Source organism: Pan troglodytes, chromosome 6, assembly GCF_028858775.2.
Source record: "Pan troglodytes isolate AG18354 chromosome 6, NHGRI_mPanTro3-v2.0_pri, whole genome shotgun sequence".
NCBI lineage: Eukaryota > Metazoa > Chordata > Mammalia > Primates > Hominidae > Pan > Pan troglodytes.
Window position 1 is genome coordinate 24317165 of NC_072404.2, and position 21580 is coordinate 24338744.

The 21580-nt window shown below is 35.4% G+C and overlaps 1 protein-coding gene across 50 annotated transcripts in view; it reads left to right on the forward strand.

Moving 5' to 3' along the window:
* HDAC9 (histone deacetylase 9) overlaps positions 1-21580 on the forward strand; it is a 911712-nt gene that overhangs the window by 433320 nt on the left and 456812 nt on the right. Inside the window, exon 1 of one of the 50 annotated variants that reach the window (XM_063814085.1) lies at positions 18775-18863. The exons of 48 other annotated variants lie outside the window; for them this stretch is intronic. The gene's annotated coding sequence lies outside the window, so the exon portion shown is untranslated. Of the gene's footprint in view, positions 1-18774; positions 18864-19552; positions 19577-21580 lie in introns of those variants that run through there. One more of the 50 variants, XM_063814086.1, reaches the window with a different exon arrangement.

The following is a 21580-nucleotide window of genomic DNA, read 5'->3' on the forward strand; positions in this document are numbered from 1 at the left end:
CTGCAGTCAGCTGTAGTTGAGAGGGGTACTCTCTCTCTGCTATTATTAGTAGTTTGTCCACGTAAAGACAATCATACAACATGTACAAAAGTTGGATTCAGGATAGCAACATATTATGTGTTGTGGCTGCAAGATATTTAAATCTAACACCAATAGCATAACGTTTAAAAACAATAATTTTATTGAAAATAAAGTTTATGTTTGGGGCAAAGGAAGATTAAGAGGATAGGAATATATATTTTCTCATTCTTAACTCTGTCTCTCTTCTAGGGATTGAGAGATACAGAGAGATTGAGAGAGTGAATTGGAGTGAATGGATATGAGTTATATAGCACTGCCTAATGGATTATTACCTCCCAAACCCCTGAGTTGAAGAGTAGATGGAGAGCCTGTGTAAAAGATTTTGGGTAGACGATTTTGAAATAAAACTTAGTGACATATACACACACACACACACACACACACACACACACACACACACACATTACAGATATGTATATATATGGAAAAATATGTATACACAAGGAAAATACTGCTGTTCTAAATGTAGTATAATGATTTTAATATACTACCCAAGAAATCTTATGAGACTTTAAAATCATTTTAAGATTTAATAATAGTAATGGATTTAATTTTTTTAGTATGCTATTCATTACAAACTAGAAAAAGCCTAATAAATCAGTCTGAATCAGTAAAGCCTCATAGATTTCCATGCAATAATGTGTTTCCTCAGTTGCTTTTACAGGAAAATAATTACTAATTATTTGATAAATTTAATTTTGGAGCAAATGTGTTGACAGCTGAAAAAACATGTAATGACTTGGATAGAGACCAGATATAACACTAGAACAAATAATATTGGCGACTTAAAAAAATAGTAACTGATGAAAAAAATCTAATTGCGCTAAATATTTTAAAGTACCTAAAAATACCAAGGATTTTGTATCTTTTGTCCTTTTCTACTTGAAATTTCTTAATCATTTTGGTGATCATACAAGATAAATCTTTAAAATTACTGTGTGAGTATTCTTAAAATAAATATAATTCTTTGGTTAAACTATACTTCTCTAAATTACATGCAGTCTTAATAAAATAATTCCTATGGATGTTAATGTTCATTCTAAACAATTTTGCTCAATCCACATTTTTGTAAACTGCATTGCTTTGCTTTTTTTAAAAGCTACTGTTTATATAGTCCTATTTCCCAGTTTTTCATATATACTGTATTGTGTCTTTAAAATTAGAAATGCTGCTGAAACATAAAATATATTAATCCTTGATGAAATGGGACCTCTCTTTGAGTATAGGACTGTTGCCTGTACAACTAAGTCTAGTCTTTCAGAACAGAATAGGATGCTGTATATCTGTTCCCTGGAACTTAGATCCTTTGGCCTTCGTTCTACCTGACTTTGAGAAATTACAATCCCTAGTTTTTATACATGTTTCATTTACTTTCTGCATACGATTTCTGGCTTACTTGACTCTTAAGTTCTTGCTGCCAGTCTTGCCTCTGCAGCAGTCCACATTCTCTCACCACCAAAGACATAATGTCTTGTGGCTTCCCCACTTTTATCTCTTTGCCTGCTACTCAACATTTGTTCTGCACCAGATGAAAGTCATTGTTTTAGGTACTTTTTAGGGGTACATAAATAATTATTTCCTTCAAGAAGCCAGCAATCTGCATAGGAAAGGTTCACAAAGCACTTCTGAAATAATTTAATAAGTCTGTATAATGGATTATCACATGAGCTTTGTAATTTATACTATTTTGTTGGAATTGTATAGCAATATTTATAAGTTGTTACTATTTGAGAATTCTTGTGTCTTAAATCATCTTCCTATTAGACTGATATACAAGTCTCCCCATTGACCACCCCCAATGCCAAAAAGAAGCATGCTGTGAACACTGCAAAGTAAACTATTAGAAATTAATGGTCACTACCTATAAAGATAGCAAAATACTAAAGGGGTGGTATTTTATGAGCAATGGAAACTTTTGTTGTAGATATTTCAACTGACACTGTGCCTTTATTACTACTTTATACCTACATCTGAAGATCCAGACTCTAGTAGTTGTAATACAATAGATGCAAACAGTGGGAACATCTAGTTCTTGTCAATGTGTCTCCAAAACATATTATCAAAGCTAATCTCATAAGGGTGTCAGAGGAAATTAAAGTTGCCTTTGGCTGCATGTTATAAGAACTGACTGAAATTTTAAACTACCTCAGTAGCTGACTATATACAGCAGCAGGAAGCCTTCAATTAACTGCACCAGTTCTATTTGTAGTACAAAGGATCTATGGCTTAGGATAGCCTACATAACTTAAAAAGAAAAAACTCAACTAGATCTTAACAGTATCCTGAAGTACAGCCTGAGAGAAAAGGATAGATAGGGTCAGATAGGAGCATGGAGCATAGTAACTAATTCAAAGACAAGGGGGTCTTAGGTTGAGCTTTAAAAAATGTTCTGTCTAGTCAATAAGAAATTCAGAGACAATGTCTTTGAAAGAAAGGTAAGCCAGAATGAAGAGTAGCAGTCTACATTCTAGAGATTATAACAATAAAAGTCAGCAATATTAAATGATTTAGTATAGAAAAAGGTGAACTTTTATAAGAATAATGGATAGAAAAGAGTTCTTGAGGTTATTAAGTCGAAATTCACATGGATTTAATAATGAAAGATCATTTCCACATGATCCTCAGTTAGGCCCTGTTTCTTGGACTGTAATTAAGAAGAAAAATGGAAGAACACTAAGAGAAAGGACTAGGGAGTGGTAGTGGCTCTAATGTTCTTCTTTTACCTTTTGAAATGCTACCTGATACTAATTTTTGAGAAAAATTTGTTGGAGAGTGAAACTTGCATGTCTTTTGGATAATTTTATTTAAAGGTGAATGATCTCAATTTTACCTTCTTTGTTTTTCACAGTTGCCTCCCTCTCCTTTTGCTATATGGACTATATGTATCTAAGTAAGTTAATGTTGGAAAAAAGTTTAAACATTGAGAAAATTACTGAGGGTGTCTGGGTAATATCTCAGAATTAGATTTGAAAGTCACTGAAAGATATGTTGTGGCTCAATGAGGAAGTTGTTAGATTTGTGATAATACCGAAAAAAATCCCTCTTTTGGTTTTATCTAAATTAGCATTCACAATACAAAAGTCATTCTAAGAATTATAATTAGGAGTCTGACATTTTACACAGAATTTGGTAGTTATTTTTGGTAAATAATTTTTACAGAAGATGTTTGATCAAATTAAAATTTAAAAATTTTAAGGATCAACCTATGATTTTCTTGTATTAATATATTCACATGGGATCTAAATGCTGAAAAATTGTATTATTATTTTTTCTAGTTTCAAATCTACTGGAATGTTTATCTATAACAACTTCTATACAGAAGTTGTTTAAAGTTCATGGAAACTATCTTCTGTAGGAGACAGTTTACAGTTTACAGTTCTGTAAAATGAATCATAAAATCCAGAATTTTGCTCCACTTGTCCCATTACTGATCCATAAAAACTGGATTTAATTTCTACTGTAGTTATTTTTAAAAAATACACATTTGGTACCTTAAGAATGAAATAATTATAGGTCAGGCATGGTGGTTCACTTCTGTAATCCCAGCAATTTGGGAGGGCGAGGCAGTAGGATCACTTGAACTCAAGTTCAAGTGGAGTTTGAGACCAGGCTGGGCAATAAAGCAAGACTCAGTCTCTACGAAAATAAAAATAAAAATAAAAGTAAAAAAGTAAGCCAGGTGTGGTGGCACATGGGAAGCTGAGGTGGGAGGATTGGGGAGGTCGAGGGTGCTTCTGTAGAAGTTTTCCATGAAGTATTTTTTTTTTTTTAAATTAGGTCGAATTAATTTGCTTATTTTTCAGAAAATAGATTTTGGAGCTGGTAAGAAGAAATGAGAAATACTAATATAGCATATTAGAACAAATAACATTTTATATAAGTGAAAACAGAAAAAAATTAGGTAAAATGATATATTTATAAGCCCAGTGAAGGAAATGGAATGAATTATCTTCTGGGTTTTCAGACCAAATGGACTGTCAGATCCTTTAGTTAAAAATTTGAAATATCACCTTTAAAATTAAGGTTTACTCTTCTCTTCTTTGCCACTTTACTTACTTTTTAGGGCATTAAAAACTACTTAGCAAACTCATAATTATGTACCAGAATAATTCCCTTTAATAGGAATTTTATTCTAGGAAATCATTTCTAAAAGTGATAAAATTTTACCAATTTACAAATACTTTTGTACTAACAGTATTAATAACAATGAGTTTTATAGTAGTGATAGATACATAAGGAGACAGGAATCGTTGAGCATGGGACTTATTATGGAATATAGTTGACCATGTTTCAACATATGAAGTATTATTAGAAAGTGATACCTCTCTACCTCCACTCTTCTTTCTAACTTTAACAATCTCCTGCCCAGTCTAGGGTGTGCATATTTGGAATTATACCTATTTACAAAGGAACCACATAAGTAAAAAACATGAGATAAAATAGCTATTTTAGCCATCAGAGTTTTTCTGGGGTATTTGTATTACATTTCTGTTTTCTTGCTTGATGTCTTTATCCTTCTGTCATGTGAATCTCTTTATTCCCAAACATTTGTCTGGGTATTAAACCTTTTTTCTTATATGACTCAATGTAAGAGAGCCTCAAACAGCTAAACAAAATAACAATGAGTGGAAAATTTCTGTAGCCAAGAAGAAAATTAAAAATAGGAGACAGAAAATAACCAGAGAAGAAAAAAAAATCTTTTGAAAAATGGTCAAATGTCATCCAGATAACCTTCCAAGGAAAGCTGCCTCTCATCTCCTTCCCCCTTCTTTTCCTTCCTCATCTTCCTAAGGTTGTCAGTTGGCATAGGACATAAAAGTAAATAAAAAGATGGGCATAAAAGCAAATCAAAAGTGGTAGGAAAGCAGCCAATAAAAATGGGGAGGTATTGTCCCAGAATAAGGACAGAGATTTTACTTTAGCCAATTCCAAGTTAAGTTTTCATCCAACACTTAGTTTGGTATTTACATGAATGCTTGTATAGATTTCCAAAGTAGATGCCAAAGTAGATTGAGGAAGTTTGTAGATTAGTCCCTAGGGTTTGTTTGTTAAAAGAATTTGAGAAGCTTCCCATAATAACTTTAACATAACAGAAAAGAAAACTGATAATTGTGTGTATTTCGTGTATGTATGGTTATATACGTTATGTAGTTTATTTCATCCATAGACTTGTTTTTTCTCAATCATTTCTTTAGTTGTTTTAGAATTAAGAAAATGCATTCATACATTGTTGAGGAAAGAGTCTTGAACTCATTGGATTCACCAATGTTTAAAATCTTTATTGCACCAATTTTTTAAATATTTATTGGTTTTCATTGATCTGATGTGGTTCATGATTTTTCATGACATTCACTCTTTTAAAATGAATCATAAAATCCAGCATTTTGCTCTACTTGTCGCATTACTTATCCATAAAAACTAGATTTAATTTCTACTGTAATTATTTTTTTAAAATACACATTTAGTGCTTTAAGAATGGAATAATTACAGGTCAGGCACGGTGGTTCACTTCCGTAATCCCAGCAATTTGGGGGGGTGTGGCAGGAGGATCACTAGAACCCAAGTTCAAGTGGAGTTTGAGACCAGGCTGGGCAACAAAGCAAGATCCAGTCTCTACGAAAATAGAAATAAAAATAAAAAAAATAAGCCAGGCGTGATGGCACATGGGAGGCTGAGGTGGAAGGATTGGGGAGGTTGAGGCTGTAGTGAACCATGATCTTGCCCCTCCACTTCTGCCTGGGCAACAGAGTGAGATCCTGTCTTAAAACAAAACAAAAAAGAATGGAACAATTATAAAATAATGTATGTTCTATCTGAAAACAATGTCGTTAACACTTTATGGAAGCTGTCCCCAGAGTTGAGGGACACTTGCTGATGTGAAGTTAGCCAACCCATGACTGCTTCAGAATAGAAACAATGTTCAATGGTGTTGAACAAAAAAAAAAATGCACCCTTGCTAAAGCTGCTTCTAATGCTGTGTAGCTCTAACAAATGATTTATACTGGTTTTCCATTTAATGAGCTGGCAGGGAGGATTTTTAGCTACTGCAAAATCTTCTAGAAAAAAAAGAAACTTGTTGAGAAGTCTCTGAAAGGGTGTGAAGTTTCTTATTTTACATTCATTAACTTTTTATTTTATTCAAAGTTCAGAAATAGGCTGTTGGTCATGCATTGTGAACTCACCATCTGGCTCCATCCAGCTTCCTGAGGGATTTCCCCCAGTGTCACAATCTTCTGATGTACTTCATGTTTGTAAAAGTTTTGAATGCTTAATTATATATATAAAATATATATTTATATATGTATGTGTATATGTATATATAAATACATATATGTAACACTTATAAAAGTGTGAGAATTTAAATATAGATACATAGTTAAAAAAATCAATCGGTATATAAAGGCTTACAGTGAAAAGAAATTATCCTCTATTTCACTTCAGCTTCAGCCCGACTCGTTTCAGTACTCCAGCCCTGCCTCCCATATTAGCCATTTTAACAATTTTTTACTCGTATGCTTCTAGTGCAACCTCTGTCTTTAAATAATATTCTTCCTTTATTCACTTTCAGCATTGTCTATTGACTTAATGCATGGTAATAAGAATAACTCACCAATTTTTCTCTTTTCTCTCCTGCTTCAAACTATACTTACTTTATTCTTAGTTCATTCATTTATTACAATAATTATTATTAATTAGTGTTCAGAAACCTCAGGAAGAATAATTGTCTTAACTGGTTTCTAAGTTGTTGAGATATGTGTGGATCTGAATGATTTGGAAAGTAAGTAAGTGGACTAGCAAACTGTAAGCATCATATAAATATGCTTTATTAAGGAATGTGGTTACACTCAAATTACTCTTTTACTTAAGAAAATAAGAATTTAAACCACTTGACATAAACTGCAGGAAATTGTTGAATGATTTATCTTAATTTAATTTCTTTAAATTCTTTCCTGTGATGTGATAATATGTATGTAATTAAGAACCAAATGAGAAATGTACTCTTGAAAAAAACTTTAAGTTTTGAAAACCTTATAAAAACATAAAAAGTCATTTTTCCCCTATGATTAAAGAAAATCAAGTTAATGCATGACCTATATGTTGCTCCTTGACAGTCTTTAATAGACAAAATACTGGATTTCCTATAAATAAGAAAATGGAAAGGAAAAAATCCTCTGTTCCTTTCATACTTTTACAACCCCTAACTCCTTAACTATACAATGTAGTTCGGCCTCTAATGTGCTTGTGTAAGCAAAACTCAATACCCTTAACCTCCCAGAACCACACTTCTACTGTTGGAGTTCTATTGAACTCCATTTCAATGCAAACAAGTAAAGGAAATGTTTAAAAAGTTGACGTGTGATGAGAAATTAACTCTTTTATGTTTTGTCAAAATTTGGTGCTTCTGGAAAAAAATTGTCAAATACATTTTTTGGTCCAAAGCTTTCATTTTATATTTAAAGAATTAAAAGGCTGGGCACAGTGGCTCAAGCCTGTAATCCCAGCACTTTGGGAGGCCGAGGCAGGTGGATTACCTGAGGTCAGGAGTTTGAGACCAGACTGGCCAACATGGTGAAACCCTGTCTCTACTAAAAACACAAAATATTAGCTGGGCATGGTGGTGCACACCTGTAGTCCCAGCTACTTGGGAGGCTGAGGCAGGAGAATTGTTTGAACCTGGGAGGTGGAGGTTGCAGTGAGCCCAGATCACACCACTGCAGTCCAGCCTGTGAGACGCCATCTCAAAACAACAACAACAACAAAAAACCAAAACAAACAAACAAAAAGCACAAAGAATTAAAATACTTCCATACTAAGGCATCACATTTTGGCCATCCAGGAACACTGTTGCCTACAGTAAGATTATGAGCTCTTCTAGAGGTATGATTCTAAAGCAAGATTAATGCATTTGATTATTTCTGGATACAGGGATGGGAAGAGAAGTGGTCTAATTATTCATTTAAAATATACCAATTCCAAAAATTAATTTGTTCTTTCTTGTTTAATTATATGATTTTCTTAGAACATCATAAACATCTTGTTTATGCCTCTTCTCTCTACTCTGAATATTGACTATCGTGAGAGCTGTTCAGGCATTAAACACCGATTTGAATTTTGGGTTCTCTATGAGTGAACAAGTAAAATTATCAAAACGTTATATATTGATCCTATACCGTTTTTGTTTTAAATCAAAGTAAGTCATGCATTTAGTTTAAAAAGGAAAAGGTCTTTTAATGAAAATAGCAGTTCTCTGCCCTGCCTCTCCCCAATCCTCCTTTTCACTCCACAGCAGCAACTACCTTCAACAGTTCTTGCTTTCTTCTGTTTTTTTTTTAACTTTAATATTTCTAAATAACGTATCCATATAGAAAATTATTTGTTTATGCATTTTAAGCACTATGCATTGTTTTCTCAGCCTGCGAGATGAGGAGGTTCCCCTGTACCCATATGTGTTCACCCACAGGAGTGTGCTTGTGTGTGTGCACACACACACAAATATGTACACTTTTCTTCTCTACTCTTCCCAGTAGTTGAATCAAATCAATAGTATTTATATGACTAGTCAAATGTTTACTGCTGAACCAAGTCATGTATTATAACCATGTCACTTTTCAAGTTCAACTTAGGCTTTTTTCTGAAGTTCATTGCAAAATCGTACCCTCTATTTATCTGGTTTTGTATACTTGGATGTTTCTACCATGTGCTTAAAAATAAATATTTTCCACACCTGCAGCACTTCAACTCTATTTTCTCCAGGAGTTTCCAGCCTTCTTTCTCTATTGGGAACTAATTGCTTTAGGCTCCCCACTCATCCTTGGTCTGTTCCTTTGCTGTTCTTTTGCGTAATCCTCTCTTTCTTGGATTCTTGTAGCTTCTTTGTAGGTTTTATTTTTGTTTTAATTTTCAGAAGAATATTTTACAATAGCTTATATTTGTTGAATTTTTACATACCTGAAAATGTCATTTTTCTATCTTTTTCAATGATAGATTTGTATGACTGGGCATAGAACCCTTGTGGAAAATTATTGTGAGTTCTAGTCCCAATTTGATTCTCTTTCCTTTGCATTTGGCTTCCCCAACACATTTGGAAGCTTTTTAGAATCTTCTCTTTATCTCTGTGGTTCTAAAATTGTATAACAGTGTATCTTACCTTATTCATTTTCTCGGTTATTCTATGGCCTCTTTCACCTTGGAGGCTTATGTTTTCAGTATTTAGATACTTACTCGAATTATTTTCCTTTCTTTAATATAACTTCTTCTCCTTTGTGTTCTCTACTCTCATTTTTCTGCAGTTCTTACTAGTTCAGTGTTAGACCTTCTGATTAGAGTCTAATTGTATTTTCTTTCAGGTAGATTTAGTTCACTTTGTCTTCAAGAACATTTAGTGACATTTTAATTTAAGTTACTGAGTTTTTAATTTCAAAGAGTTTTAAATTTTTTTTAAGTTTTTCATCAAAGTGCACGGTTCTTTATTTTAATGTAGTAGGTAACTTCCTCTGTTCGATAGAGGCTATTAATTATAGTTAACCACATTTTAATTTTTCTGCGTGCACTTTATACTTTTTCTCTGCTCTCCTCCTTTCATGTTTGTTTTGATCTCTCCTGCGTGTTGGGAGCTTTCATATTTAAAATGAGCATTTGATCTTTGGAAGCTCATCATTTGTGTGGCAATTGTAGCATAGAGGGGTTCTGGTATAGATGGCATGGACATTTAGCAGCCCTTTCAGTGGGTACATGTGTGTTTGTGTGTATGTGGTTAGAAAGAATCCTTGCATGTGCTGGCGTGATGGCTCACAGCTGTAATGCTAGCACTTTGGGAGGCTGAGGCAGGAGGGCTGTTTGAGACCAGCCTGGACAACACGGTGTGACCCTGTTTCTACAAAACAACAACAACAACAACAACAAATTAGCCAGGCATGGCAGTGCATGCCTGTAGTTCCTGCTACTTTGGAGGCTGAGGCAGGAGGATTACTTGAGCCTTAGAGGTCAAGGCTGAAGTGAGCTATGATTGTGCCACTGCACTTCAGCTTGGGTAACAGAATAAGACCTTGTCTAAAAAAAAAATTTAGAGAGAGAGAGAAAAAGAGAGAATCCTTGCATACTAGTGTCTGCATTTCCCACCTCATGAGTCATTAGATGTCTCAAGGAAAGAATTTTCCCAGCTTCTACTTGAAGGCAACGTGCTTGTTTGCCAGAGCTGGGGAAGTAGATGGGTGAGTGTGCTTTGTGGAATTGCACTCAATCCACCACTGTGCAGCTCTTGTGTCCCATGTTTCTGCTAGAGCTGTGGCCTCACCTCAGTTTTGTTTGTCCAGGGAATAACTCTTTATTCTTCTAGTGAAAAGAAGGGTAGTAAATACAGAGAGTGGCAGGGACTTAGAGAGGAGGAGAAATGTCTTGGCTGTGAGGGTATGGACATGGTGATTTAAGGATGCTACAATCAGACCTTAAACCAGTCCCTGCGCTTTTGACCTTGCGCTTGACCACTCGTCTTCCTCTGTGCCTTTCTGCAAGTTCTGAACCTCTTAGGGATTCTCTGGCATGAGGCTGCTTGTTGCTCACTCACTGCAGTTACTTCGGGTTGTGCTTTCTCCTTTCAGTGGGGCTGTTAATCACTATCCAGCTCACTTTCCATCTTCAGCAATTCACTGAACTCTCCTGCTCATTCTTGTCATCTCTTCCCTCTTTTTTTTTTGCTGTAGGTTTATAGCATTTTAATTCTTTTACTGTCATTTTATGGCATTTCTGAAGGGAGTAGAAATAAATGCATTTGGTCAATCCATCATTTTTATTCAGAAGTCATACAATTTTTAAATCACCCCCAAATTGATATAATAAATATTATTGTTGATGTTCTTATTATTATTTATAATATGAAATATTTTAAGTTAATAATACTGGAGCCATTCTGAGAAAGTTCCTAAAATAGACTACTGAGGAAGCCCATTATTGCCATGGACCTGATATATTTACATCTATAATTTTAATGAGGATGTCATAAGATTAAAATTTGTGATGGACATTTGTGATCTCTCTCAATGATGATCTCTATTATATCTACATACATTCATTTCTTTATTAATAGCTCATCCATCCAGAACTCAATTATCCAACAATCTCATTTTATTGATAACAAATGCTAGAAAAAGAAAGTATCAGAAATGGCTTTGAAACAACGTTTGCATTGAATCTACAAACATTTTTCTGGGGATAGCCCATAAAGGCATTAAGCAAAAAAAAAAAAAAAAAAAAAAAAAAATTTACTTCTATTTCATAACCAAGTACAACAGCTTTTGAAATTTACATTTCAAATACACAGAACTTAGCAAACAAAACAGAAGAAAATAAGAGGGAGCCTGTGAACAGACAAGGAATGATCAATGAAACTCTACAATAAAGAGGAAGAGAGGGGAACCAGATGGTAGCCAAAGCAACTCACATTCCTATTAGGAGCTTGTAGGAGAAGCTGTAGATGCCCCACTCAAACCTCCCAGGGCTCTGTCATTTTTATGTTCCCCGGCCTGGCTCTTGTCTGCATAAACCTCTCTTTGCCTCAGAGCTTTCTTTTGTAGTTCAAGCCTACACTGCAACCCAGGTGCATGACAGGTTAAGAGTGCCAGAGAATTAATGCCACCAGGAAGCAGCCTGCAATGAATGACTGACAGAATTGATGTGTAAATATCCCAGCTTCCTTGCCCCTTGGTTAAGTCTAAAGTATGTGTTGTGCACTGGTGACCAGAGGTCCCTGGAAGGATGAAGCTCCAGTTGTCACTGTGGTAATCTGCCTGCTTTCTTGGCTGCCTTCCTTTACTGTCTCATTTCTCTACTCTACTATAAGCATGATGTTTTCCCGAATCAGCTCCCACCTAAACCACAAATTTGAACTAAAATTTGTAACTTAATTTGGAAGAACCCAAAATAAGAAAGAACTATTTAGATTTGGAGAACAATTACGTATTCCTCAACAGGACATTATTATATGTACAAAAAGTGAAATATTTAATTTTCAGGATGACCCACATTCAGTGAGGAAACATTCAGTTACATTCAATATATTCTATTTAAGAACATAAGGATCATGTATATATTTAAGAAGACTTCTACTTAATCTAGCTAATACATTATGGTTCCAGTGTTTGACCTTTACTTATATGGAAATTTAAACCACCCTGAATGATTCATCTGATTAAAATTCTGCATATATAAGAGCTCTTGGGTTAAGGAAAACACGTGTGAATGTTAAGGTACTTTAAGGAAATAGGAGATTATTAACTAAATAGTATACATCAAAAATCCTCCATAAGCCTCTATAAATTCAAGAGAATATACTAGGGAGGGTATTAAATAAGTTAGTTATAGTTACTACTCTTATGGAAGATAGAATATTCTAAAATATTTAAAAAGTTAACACATTTATGAAATAAATGCTTGCATAAAATACTATGTGTATATCTGTGTGTGCTTTCTCCCAGCTTCCCCTGGAAATTAGTTTACTAGAATATCCTTAATGCTAACACATTTCCACATTCTCCTGACTCTCTTGGGATCATCTGAACTATGGGGCTAACTTACTCTCACTCTACTACAAAAATTTAACTAACAGGAATAATCGTAAAGCAAACATTTTAAGTGTATCCTGAATAAAAAATTGTCTCCATGCTTCTCCATTCTGCTTTCTCATCTTCTAACAAAAACTACCAGAAGAGACTAAGGACTAAATTTTGGGACAGGTGAAGGAGAGAGTTGAATCTCTCTGCCAGGAGAATGGAAGAAACATATCTGTTATCGTTGTTGTTTCTAGAGGAATGGAACCAAACTAAGGGGTTTGGGATAGAGGAGAAAAGGTTTGGAAAAGGAATAAGAGAGAGGAGCCAATAGACTTGAAAAATAGCTTGTATCGAATTGCATTTTACAGTGATTGTGCTGCACTCATCTCCAATGCTACAATAAAATCAAATGCCCACAAAAAGGCCACAAATTAATGAGTGATTTATTTTTAAATAAATAAAATAAATAGGGATCAAAAGCAGAAACTTTTTTTTTTTTCTAATTTCTGTCAACAACAGAATCAATGCCAGGACAGGGATAAAGGTGGAAAATGCAAAGCCAAAAACAATAATTTAGTGGAAACAGGAAGTTAAAGCCAGAAGTAACATTAAGGTTCTAAGTCCTTGGAAATTCCCTTACATACAGAGAAAGCCATTGGATTTTTGTATGTGGAGGGAATACTGGTTCATCCCAGTCTGACCCAAAAGTTATGCAGGAGAATAGTTAAGTTCCAGAGAGATGTAGCTAATGTCTGAGTATCTACTTCGTGGCCACAGACATTGCAACTCTTGAAAATGCCCAAATCTTGAACTTGAGCACTTCAGTTTTAGCCACAAGAGTGAAGAGGTAGACCAGCAGCTTTCCTAAGGCCTCAGTCAATGGGCCTTGCCTTCAGTCCTTCATAACCTCAGGCAGCATCATCCTCTGTGCCCAACATGACCTCTGCTCTATTCTGTGCTTCACAAGCTTAATGGACTTACTTTGTAGTAGACCACTCATTCTTCCACAGTCTTGATTGTATGGAAAGAGGGAAACTACAGTAGTTTTTTTCTGTAACAATTGTCTGCTATTATTTTCTGTACATTTCTCTGGCATTCACCCTGAATTTATTTTCTGGTCATGCATTAACTTACATTCTCCCGTGGGGTCTCACTTTCCATTTAGTCCTCCTGTTCCTAGACTTGATGATGTTTATCTGTGTTGTCTGGTATCCTACTAGTGACAGGTCCTGTTTATCAGTTTGCTAATTATCACACAGCTCAGCCACAGCCTTGTGAAATAAACATACTAGTTAAGTATGGTGGTATGTTAAGGAGTAAAAGTAAAGTCTGTGAGTTGCATACTTAGAAACAGTGACAGGAATTTATCGCTTCATTCTCATTGACATTTATGTTGTGGTAGATGAAAGGACAGTCTGACAAGAAGAGAGCATGTGTTTGGGAATCAGATATTCATACACTTGAATTTTATTTTTACCCCTTACTAACTAATAGCTATTTAACGGCCATGAGCCTTAATTCCCTTGTGAAGTCAGGATGGTAATACTTGACTCGTGTGTGCAGTTATAAGTAAAAGGAAAGCACCCTCTACATGACTTTCACATGATAGGGGTATGGATAAATTATGCTTGCAATAGCATAGTCATAATAATACTTTTAAATTAGTGACTCACTTCCAAGAATGGAGTATAGGAAAGAGAAAATTGTAAAATTATAATGAAGAAACCTGGCAGAAACCTCTTTAACCAAGTTTCATTCTGTTTTCTACTTCTGTGTTAGAATGCTGGAGACTGTGTCATTTATAGAAAAAAAGAAATATATTTCTTACAGTTCAGGAGGATAGGGAGTTCAAGGTGGAGGCGCTGCCTCTAGGGAGGGCTTTTTACTGTGTGATGCAGAGGCTATCACATGATGAGAGGGCAAGAGCATGCCAGCTCAGGTCTCTCTTTATCTTCTTGTAAAGCCACAAGTTCCACCGTGGGGCCTCTACCCTGATGACCTTATCTAATCTTAATTACCTCCCAAAAGCCCCACCTCCAAATGCTATCAACATATGAATTTGGAGATTAAATTTCAAACAAATGAAATTTAGGGAACACAGAAACACATTCAAACAATGGCACCAAGTTATCAAGGTGAACATCACCAGTGATAAGTCATGTGGCTCTACTCTACTTATGTGGGTGTGATAGGAAGGGCACTTCACCTCGTTCTTTTTCCCCCAAATTTATATCCTCAGTCCAATCACAAAAAAACACCAGACAAATTCAAATTCAGGAATATTCTATAAAATACTTGATCAGGAATCTTCAAAAAGCATGTAGGTCATGAAAAACAAGGAAAGATGGGAAACTGTCACAGATCAGAGGAGACAGCAAGTAAATGCAACCTGGGACCCTGGATTAGATCTTAGAACAGCAAAAAGGATACTAGTAAAAACTGATGAAATTCAAATAAAATCTGTAGTTTAGTAAACGGTATTGTACTCACATTAATTTCTTTGTTTTAACAAATGTCTTATGGTTATCTAAGATGGTAACATTATGGAAAACAGGGTGAAAGGTATATGGGAACTTATACTATCTTGAAAACTTTTCTGAAAATCTGAAATTATTCCAAACAAAAAGTTTGTTGTTGTTGTTGTTGTTGTTTAAACTGAAAAGGAAAAACATTTGGTAGGTAACAGATCAGTGGTTGCCAGGGGTTAGGGTATGGGGAGCATAAGGGAGATTTTAGGGGTGATGAGGCTCTTCTACATCTTGCTTGTGATTATAGTTATTTGAATCTATAAATGTGTTAAAATGAGTACACCAAAAATGTCAATTTTACCATATGCTAATTTGCTTAAAATAAAACAAAATAAAAGAAACAAGTGTCAATGGGAAGCATAAGTACCTTTTATAGTAAATAAGGCAAAAGGGGAAAATGTTGGCCAGGCACGGTGGCTCATGCCTGTAATCCCAGCACCTTGGGAGACTGAGGCGGGTGGATCACCTGAGGTCAGGAGTTCGAGACCAGCCTGGCCAACATGTTGAAACCCCATCTCTACTAAAAATACAAAAAAAAAAAAAAAAATAGCCAGGAATTGTGGTGGGTACCTGTAATTCCAGCTACTCAGAAGGCTGAGGCAGGAGAATCACTTGAACCCGGGAAGCGGAGGTTGCAGTGAGCCGAGATCTCACCACTGCACTCCAGCCTGGGCAACAATAGTGAAACTCCATCTCAAAAAAAAAAAAAAAAAAAAGGTTGGGTGGGAAAGTTTATAGACAGTGTAAAATTGCTGCCTTCTTTCTTACATATAACACTGTCATCATCAAATTGAAGAAACCTTATTAAATATATTTATTCTTTCCTTTAACAAATATTCATTGAATCCTAATGGTGTGTCAAGTACTGTGCTAAGCCTTGCCAGTAGACAAGAACTTGATGTGTTCTAGATGTTAAAAGAAGCCCTTATTCCAAGATAGGCCAGCATATACTGTTAAAAAGTTATTGCATGAAGTCAGGGCGTAGACATATCGGGGGTTAAACAGACATGAAATATTTACATGATATTTCAAGATAATGTTGGTACTCTATTAAACAAAGTGAATTATGATGACATAAGTTAAGAGGAGACTTAAGACAGCCTTGGATGTATAAAGAATTTTTGTGAAGGAGGTACAGAGAACTTGCAGAGTTTTCTTGTCTGTAATGTAAGACTATTATATTTAGAAAAGGAACATTGAAATTTAAACAATGTAATGTTTTTAGTTCAAAAGTATATTAAAATACCCAACACTAATGAGCATTTAGCATAAGTAAAACACTATTGTAAGGACTTTACATATGTTAACCTACATGATTCTCGTAAGAATTTTAGAAGATAGATACTATTATTTCCCCTATTTTATAGATAAAGAAACTGACACCAAGCATGTAATGTGCCTAAGATCATACAGCCAGTAAGTAAGAAAGCCAGAATTTGAGTCCAGGTATTTGACTCCAAAGCACACACTCCACCATACTAAATACATGGCATCTATAGTGATGGTTATTTAACTTTCCCAGCTGGAAATAGCATTAAGTGTTTCAAATATCCAAGGAACCATGTTTTTTTTTTGTTTTTTTTTTTTTTTCTGATTGAAAATACAACTGGTTATAACATTTGTTTTTTTCTGGAAGCAGATAGCCTTTGCCATGCCTTCCAGTTGGCACCTTGCCCCTTGCTAATGTGCATGGATGGGTGCCTTTTGCTTTGCAGCCTGCCAGTAGAACGTGACCTTGGCAGCCCGGTGTGCCAGCCAAGATTCCAGAAGAGCGAAAGTAGCTCTTAACTTCTTGAAGAAACTCTTTGAATCACCAACTATGCCTTGCCATATCTATCCACATGGCACTAGTCCTTTCACAAGGGGCTCCCAAGCTAATGACTCTAATTGGGGCTCAACTGTCTCTCTAATACATTCTTTCCTTAATTTTATGTTTTTCTCTGGTTGGAATTTCCTAATGTCTAAAATATTCCATTCTGTGTTACTCAGCAATGACCTTATTTGCTTGCAAGCATTGTGGTGACAAACATAATAATTAATTATGTGGAATTTTGTTTAGAAATATTTTTGTTGGAACAGAAACAGGAATTCTATATCTGTACAGTGACTGAAATACAAGGGCCCTCTCTAAATGAATTATGTGTTTAAATGTTCAGATTTTATAGTCTATTTAATTCTGTAAATCTTAATAATAAATTTGATGGCAAGCAGACTGTGAGTGGAATTTTAGATAACAACATATGTTCATAGTGATTCATGAAAATGTAATCCTTTATGGTAAATCTGTATTATTTATACCAAATCTTTCTCTCTGGCCTAGACCGCTTTTTTAAATTCCAGACTTCCTACAGATATATCCATTTAGATCAGGGTTTTTGAGCTTTGATGCTGTTAACATTTTGGACTGGCCAGTTCTTTGTTGTGGGGTGCTATCCTTCCCACTGTAGGATGTTTAGCAGCATCCCTGGCCTCTACGCCCTAGATGCCAGTAGCACAACACTCCACTCTGTGGTGACAATCAAAAATGTCTTCAGAAGTTGCCATAAGACCCCTGGGCAATAAAATCATCTCTATTCAAGAACCACTGATTTCGATGTTCTATAGGCTTATGAAAAATGACATATACAAAATTAAACTCATTTTCCCCTTAGAGCTTCTCCTACAGAGGGGTGAGGAGCATATCTGAAGCAAACTCTGCCTCCCTGCTTTGATAGCTGTGGAACTTGATCAAATTACCAGCCTCTCTATACCTCAATTTCCTCATCTCTAATATAAATACCTTAATAAAACCTCCTTCATATGACTGTTAGGAGGATTGAATGAACTAATATATATAAAACATTTAAAGCAGTTCCTGGCACATAGGATGCCTGAGTTAATATTTGCATAATCAATTAATACTATTGGATGTTAGCAATAGTCCTACAGTACAGGAAAATTCTAAGATTTTTCTTTGTATAGAATATGTGCAGATACTTTTTTAAAAAGATTAATAAGTGACAGTAAATACATGAAACAAAGCTCAACATCATTAGTAATCAAGAAAACACAAAATAACATCATAGTATGTAAATCTATTAAATTTGGAAATATTTTTAAAAATACTTCATATTAATAAGATTGTGGCAAAAGGCCCTGTACTCTACTGATGGGAGAATATGTGTCTGTTTTCTTTCTGGAGGATCAGTTACCACTATGTATCAGAGCATTAAAATATGTATAGTCTTTCACAGAGTTAATCTAGCTCTAGAAATTTATCCTAAGTGTGTAATATGTTAAAAATTAATGAAGTATATTAATTACTGTTATTTATAATGGCAAAATTAGAAGCTACCTAAAATCTCAATAACAGGAATGAAGAAATAGCTCATGGTATATTTATGTCATGCAATATGTAGATATCACATTTTACAAATAATAAATTAGGAGAATGCTCTGACTATGGTAATTCTTAGTTCAAAATGCCTCCATCACTTTCAAGATAATAATAGAAATATTTAAGTGTGCATTATCATGCACACATAAACATACACCTTTTAAAGTTATTTTTTGACAGACCCTGTGTATTTATCGAGTCATTTTTTCTCTCTAGGTTTCCTTCCAAATTCTCTACCCACACACCTTAAGAGATTCTGATACATCATAAATAGAGGGACATACATCTTTACATGAAAACGACATGGAAGATTTTCTGAGGGACATGTGAATGGTGAATTTGCATGATGTGGAGACCCAAAATGGCTGAGGACTGCTGCTCAGTGCCCCAGCTCTGTTCACTCGCCTAGAGTTTCCTGAACAAGCCCTGCTGCTTCTGTCTTCTGAGCTCTGACCCACCAAGCCATTTCCTCTACTTGGAGTGCTTTCCTTCCCTTTCTGCTTTTCCCTTCTCAAAACCAAGCTAAAACATTGCCTGCTCTATGAAACTTATCCTATCACCCTGTTCAGATGCACATGCCTTTCTTCTCTACTTTTGTGACACCACATGCAGATCTGTTCATCATATTTTCTGGTATTCATTTGTTTAAAAATATGAATTGAGATACCACTAAATGCCAGATGCTATATTAAGTGCTAACTACAGTCTTGGTGAACAAAAAGGTAAAATTTTCCTGCTCTCTTGGGGTCTGCATTCTTATGGAGGAGATGGAATATATTTTTTAAAACATAAAATTTAAATTTATTTTGAGGTGATTTTGATCAGCACCTCAAAGAAGCAAGAGGGTGAACAGCAGTAATATCTGAGGGACAAGCATTCTAATTATAGGGAACAGCATATTTAAAAGTCCTGGACTCGTTCAGTGTATTTTAGGAAAAAAAAAAAAAAAGGAAAAGTGGCTTACAAGGTTGAGACCAACAGAAGTGCAGCAAGAAATGCGACCAGGAAGACACCAAGATGCTGTATGATAAAGTCCTGAGGCCACTGTAAGATCTTTGGATTTTAATCTAAGTGTGTAGAATAACATGATCTTATTTATGTAGTAAAATACTAAGAGGCAACCTTCTGGCTGCTCTGTAAGAAGGGATTGTAGGACCCAAAGTGAAAGCAGGATGGTCAGCTAGAGGCTGTCATGGTGATTTAGCTAATTGATGTTGCTGGCTTGGATCTAGGTGACAACACTGGAGGTGGGGAGAAGTTATCAGATTTGAAGGATATTTTGAAGGTAGAGTTGATAAGATCTCATAGCTTTGGTATAGCTTAAAGAAAGCTAAGCCTCAAGGACAACTCTTTAAGTTTTGGGCTTCAATAATTGGATGGATTTTGGTGGCACTTTGGTGAATGCTGAGTGAAGGACATGTTTAAGAATGAAAACATGCTAATAGATTCTGGCTGTATTATTAGGTGTGAGATGCCAATCAATGTGGAGATGTTGAAGGGACAGTGTTTAGAAAAAGGGTCAGAACAGAGATACGTATTTGGGCATCATCCTCATATAGATAGTACTTAAAGTTATGGTGCTGACATGCCTACCAGGGCTGTGAGCATAGTCTGTGAAGATACAAGTTCTGAGGTCTGAACTCTGGGCCACTCCACCATTTAGGGAGCAGAAAGAGAGTCTAACAACAACAACAAAAATGAGTAGGAGTGGTTAATGAATTAAGAGAACAGGAGGATGGGGACTATTAGAAACTAAGGAAAGACAGTATTTCAGGAAGGGGGAGCTGATCATCTAGGTCAGATACATGAAGAATTTACCACTGGATTTGCATTGTGGAGGTCATTGCCAAATGGCTACCTTTGTCAGAGCCATGATGCTATTCCTTGGCAAATGTTGACTTACTTATCTGTTTCTTCCAGGAAACCTGTGAACCTCACATAGGAGTGATTTTGCCCTCCAGGAAACCTTTGGCAATATCTGGAGACATTTTTGGTTGTCAAAACTGAGCGGTGGTGGAGTGATGCTACTGGCATCTAATGGATGGAGGCACAGGATGCTGCTGAGCATCCTGCAATGCACAGAGCAGCTCCCCCACAACAAAAAAATGATCTGGCTCCAAACGTCAATGGTTCCAAAGTTGAGAAATCCTGCACTAAACTTATAGTTCCCAAAGTGTATGCTTAGACACCCCAGGGTGGACATAGGAGTGCTGTAGGACATTTTAAAGTGTGAATGGAAACACAATGGCATCTGTCAAGCACTAAATGAACTACTAACTCAAGATAGTTCACAGTTTCAACATTAGCTTTCTTTCTTTTTTTTTTTTTTTAAATAATGTCTCTTTGTAAAACTTGGTTTTGGAAGTTGCTGTGATAAGAATCAAATACTTGGTGAATATCATTGTGGAATAAGAAGTGAGAATGGCAGTTTCCAATCTGACTTCAAGGTTTGTGAAGTCGGGTAGTGACCAGAAGTTGTTGAGTTTTTAGGATGTAAGTAGTTATTAAATTGTTTGGACTTGACAACTCAAGAAACTCAATTATTAGGTATATCTTTTAGCCTAGGGGGTGTAGTAAAAAATTATGGATATGCCACGGGCACCATAAAGCAGAAGGCTTGAAACTGCTGGGCTTGACTTTAAGTTCCTTGGGAATAGGCATTGTGTATTAGTACTTTGTATCTGCAGCACCCAGAACAGTGCCTGCTACAAGTGTGAGGTGCGAGAATGCCAAACAGATATCCATAAGGAGATTGAGGGAAATTTAATAAATTTAAGAAATAAAATGGCAGGTATGAAATGAATGAAAGGGCACATGTGCACTGTAGTGTCAAGAGAATTATATGTTAAGTGGCAAAATTCTACCTACTGGTTCACTATGCACTACAACATCCCTAAATACCTCCCTACTTATATAGGATAAAATAAGAGAGGGGAAAAGAATAAAACTTGACTTTCTTATTCTTTGGCCTGTGAATCTCTAGACTAAAATTTCTTGAGTTTAGTGCAAGTTTGCTTCCTCAGATTACATTATTTTTTCCCAATACAAAT